This window comes from Schistocerca nitens, chromosome 9, assembly GCF_023898315.1.
Source record: "Schistocerca nitens isolate TAMUIC-IGC-003100 chromosome 9, iqSchNite1.1, whole genome shotgun sequence".
NCBI lineage: Eukaryota > Metazoa > Arthropoda > Insecta > Orthoptera > Acrididae > Schistocerca > Schistocerca nitens.
The window spans coordinates 43,774,877-43,779,891 of record NC_064622.1 but is presented as its reverse complement, the minus strand read 5'-3'; the positions used below and the strand labels follow the sequence as shown (position 1 = coordinate 43,779,891).

General features: G+C 42.7%; 1 pseudogene; it reads left to right on the top strand.

Annotated features, from left to right (window-relative positions):
- The first annotated feature begins 4,322 nt into the window (after nucleotides 1-4,322).
- On the top strand, nucleotides 4,323-4,440 carry LOC126204644 (5S ribosomal RNA; annotated as a pseudogene).
- Nucleotides 4,441-5,015: the final 575 nt, after the last annotated feature.

Genomic DNA, 5,015 nt, shown 5'->3' with positions numbered 1-5,015 from the left:
AATCTGTATATTGAGCAAGCAGTAAAGGAAACAAAAGAAAAATTCGGAGTAGGTATTAAAATCCATGGAGAAGAAATAAAAACTTTGAGGTTTGCCGATGACATTGTAATTCTGTCAGAGACAGCAAAGGACTTGGAAGAGCAGTTGAACGGAATGGATGGTATCTTGAAGGGAGGATATAAGATGAACATCAACAAAAGCAAAACGAGGATAATGGAATGTAGTCGAATTCAGTCGGGTTATGCTGGGGGAATTAGATTAGGAAATGAGACACTTAAAGTAGTAAAGGTGTTTTGCTATTTGGGGAGCAAAATAACTGATGATGGTGGAAGTAGAGAGGATATAAAATGTAGACTGGCAATGGCAAGGAAATCGTTTCTGAAGAAGAGAAATTTGTTAACATCGAGTATAGATTTAAGTGTCAGGAAGTCGTTTGTGAAAGAATTTTATGAAGTGTAGCCATGTATGGAAGTGAAACATGGACGATAAATAGTTTGAACAAGAAGAGAATAGAAGCTTTCGAAATGTGGTGCTACAGAAGAATGCTGAAGATTAGATGGGTAGATCACACAACTAATGAGGAAGTATTGAATAGAATTGGGGAGGAGAGGAGTTTGTGAACAACTAGACAAGAAGAAGGGACCGGTTGGTAGGACATGTTCTGAGGCATCAAGGGATCACAAATTTAGCATTGGAGGGCAGCATGGAAGGTAAAAATCGTAGAGGGAGAGCAAGAGATGAATACACTAAGCAGATTCAGAAGGATGTAGGTTGCAGTAAGTACTGGCAGATGAAGAAGCTCGCACGGGATAGAGTAGCATGGAGAGCTGCATCCAAGGCCGGCCGAAGTGGCCGTGCGGTTAAAGGCGCTGGGCATGGATGTTTGTGATGTCCTTAGGTTAGTTAGGTTTAACTAGTTCTAAGTTCTAGGGGACTAATGACCTCAGCAGTTGAGTCCCATAGTGCTCAGAGCCATTTTTTTGCTGCATCAAACCAGTCTCAGGACTGAAGATCACAACAAGAACAACAGAGGTTTTTAAGTTCTTAGGTGTGCATACCGACAAGAATTTAAACTACAAAAGCCGTGTAGGAGACTCGCTAAAATGAAGTTTTGACTACTTTACCGATAAGAATAATTGACTACTTTGGAGATACTGAAGTCAGCAAGTTAACATATTTTCAATGTTTTCATTCACTGTTGTTCTATGAGATAATATTTTCGAGTATCTACTCACTAAGGCAAAAAGTATTCATTGCACATAACAAAGTATTTAGAATTACGCGTAGCGTGCACATACAGATATCTTGCAAGATACTCTTTAATCAGCTGGGAATATTAGTCACAGACTTTTTTTACACTTATTCACTTATTAAATTTGCTATCAACAGTCTATCTGAGTTTGAGAGTAACAGACGCCCAGTAATACAGCAGACTTAAGCCGTAGGTTGGACCGACCGATATCCGTGTAAGTCTACTTCACGTAAGTTGGGATCCAATTCTGCGTATAAATACATACAAATCATGTTCAGTTCGGACCATAGGCTAAAGAAAACAATGTAGTTTAGAAGAAAAATGTTTAACAAAGTGTTAAACAATTCAAGAAATTGTACTAAGTACAGTATTACGCACTGCGACAATGTAGACTGAAGTTATTGTGCCTAGAAGGTTTCATGAAACCGAAAAATGTCGTCATTTTTTTATTCTCAAGCAAAATTCCCTCGTAGAACGCTAATAAATTGTTTTCCTCTTTCTGAAGCAGAAACGCACATTTCGTTGGAGTCTATTTTTTCTAAAATTCGTAGCTCTTTTGCAATTGAACTGAGGCCTTCTTTCAGATATGGAACCGCCATTTGATCTTCTGATTGAACTGTGTCTAAGGAATCAGGTTGTCCAATGTTTTACTCTCACTCACGCATTTATTTACGCGCATCAATTGTCAGCTCCTGATTGTGTGAACCCATCTGTTCTTGAACGTCATCACCACTTCCATCTAAATTTGTGTGGAAAGATCGACCACTTCTTCAATCATATAATCAATTTCGTAAGGATCTGGTGCTGATCCCCCTGGATTTCCGTGTTGAAATAAAGCTGGATGCGGGTTTTCCTAGACGACGTTTAAAGTTTTTTCTAAAAATTTCATTCCAGGATTGTCCAATAATTCTCACATCGTCTAAAACATTGAGTTGCTTCCAAAAGACTTTAATATAGAGCTCGTTGTTTTGTCTCTTTGCTTCATGTAGATACACAAACAATCATCTCGTGTAGTAAGTTTAAATGACTTCCTGGTCCATCGGTTAAAGCGAACTGGTTACAGTCGGTGGCAGAAATACAACTTTGACATGTGGGTCTAAATTAAATGGAGTTACAGGCGGATGACCTGATGTGTTGTCGATTAATCACATCACTTTAAATGGGATCTGTTCTAATTTATAATAGCGCTCGACTTTAGGTATAAAGTGTTGCCAAGACCAATCATGAAGAACGGAAGCGCTCCCCCAGGCATTCGCATTGGCTTCCAGATCATGGTCAACCCAGCTTTAGAAGTATTTTTTAAAGCTCTTGGACTTTCTAAGCGATAAATTAAGAAAGGTTTTCATTTACAGCCACCAGCTGCATTCGAGCCAACCACCACTGTCAATCGATCTTCGGCGGCTTTAAAACCTGGAAAGGTTTGTTCTTCAGGCACGATAAAAGTGCTTTTTGGCATCTTCTTCCAGAACAGACTGGTCAAATCTACGTTGAAACTGGTTCGGCTAGTGTAGCCACCTTCTTGCAGAATTACCTCGAGGTTCTCGGGGTTGAGCGACGCAATCTCCTTATCGGCGCTCATAGGCTTTCCATTCCTGCGATGCTATGCCATTTACACCGATTTTTAAATCCGCTAAACCGGCTGTTACTAGCTTTAAACATTACGTCTTTCGACGCGTCCCCAGCTTCTTCTTTCAGTCTCTCAAAAGTCAGCTTCGCTTGAGTGGACGCCCTGTTCTGATCAGCAGGTCAGTTTTTCACTATCACTTAATTATCACACCATCATTTTAATATTGATTCACCGGCTGGTGTGGCCGAGTGGTTCTAAGCGCTTCAGTTTGGAACCGCGCGACCACTACGGTCGCAGGTTCGAGTCGTGCCTCCGGCATGGATGTGTGTGCTGTCCTTAGGTTAGTTAGGTTTAAGTAGTTCTAAGTTCTAGGGGACTGATGACCTCAGATGTTAAGTCCCATAGTGGTCAGAGCCATTAACATTGATTCCATCTGAGCAATAACACCATGACATTCACGAATAATACTTGAATTCACAGGCTGAACATTTTTCGCAGCTTCGAGAATTAATTTTTCCCTTCTCTAATTGTTGATTGCGGTAGATCAACCTTCTTTGCCAATAGACAAATTTTGAATTTTTCATCAAAATTTTTAATAATATCTAGTTTTCTAAGAACCCATACCTAGTTTTTTTCTGACTTCTACGCGTAAAGTTAAAAATATTTGTCATGAGAAAGAGAACCGAAGGATCCTCTAGCGATATTTAGCATACAATTATAAGACCACTTATAGATGCAGGAAGACGCAGCCTTCACACTTTTGCGAGCAGCGAGGAGCAGCATTGCAGTTTTGCGCTATCTGTTTTGTTCCAGCTATCATCGACTAAGCATCAGTACATTAGTATCTAATTAACTAATAACATACTACCGAGCGAGGTGGCGCATTGGTTAGCACATTGGACTGGAGGACCGTTCAAAACCCGCAACCGCCCATCGAGATTTAGGTTTCCCGTGATTTCACTAAATCTCTCCAGACAAGTACTGGCACGGTTGCTTTGAAACGGCACGTCCGATTTCCTTCCCCATCCTTGATGCTTACCGAGCTTGTGCCCCGTCTCTAATAACCTCGATATCGACTGGACGTCAAACCTAACTGGTCAATTTATTTCAAAGTCAGACAATATCCTTGTACACTCGTTCGCCATTTGGCCTAATATGAAAGGCTAACTTATCAAATCATTTTCTTTTATTTCTGCACCAATGAAGCTGCAGTCTCTCAGAAACGAAGTCCGCCATTTAATTAACCACATACCTAGCTTACAAAAGTCATGCACACATACAGATCATGGTAGAACGGAGCACACATGGGATAAACAGGCAGTGCACTGACGGAGCTGTCACTTCTACTCTGGTGATTCATGGGAAAAGTTTCCCGACTTGGTTATGACCGCGCGACGAAAATTAAGAGTTTGAACACGGAATGGCAGCTGGAGCTAGAACCATAGGACATTCCATATCGGAAATTGATAGGGAATTCAATATTCCGGAACCCAAAGCGTCAAGGGCAACGGCCTTGCCGCAGTGGATACACCGGTTCCCGTACGATCACCGAAGTTGAGCGCTGTCGGGCGTGGCCGGCACTTGGATGGGTGACCATCCAGGCCGCCATGCGCTGTTGCCATTTTCGGGGTGCATTCAGCCTCGTGATGCCATTTGAGGAGCTACTCGACCGATTAGTAGCGGCTCCGGTCAAAGAAAACCATCATAACGACCGGAAGAGCGGTGTGCTGACTACACGCCCCTCCTATACGTCCTCACATGAGGATGACACGGCGGTCGGATGGTCCCGATGGGCCACTTGTGGCCTGAAGACGGAGTGCAAAGTGTCAAGAGCATGCCGAGAATAACAAATTTCGGGCATTACCTGTCACTACGGACAACCAGCGGCCGTCGGCCTCCACTTAACGACTGAGAGCAGCTGCGTGTGCGTAGAGTTGTCAGTGCTAGCAGACCAGCAACACTGCATGAAATAGCCGCAGTAATCAAATACGTGACGCACAACGAACGTATCCGTTAGGACAGAGCGATGAAATTTGGCGTTAATGGGCTACGGCAGCAGACCACCGACGCGGCTGCCTTTGTTAACAGCACGACATCGCCAGCTCTGGTGACCATATCGGCTGGACGCTAGACGACTGGAAAACCGTGGCCTGGTCAAGGTAGTATACACTCCTGGAAATGGAAAAAAGAACACAT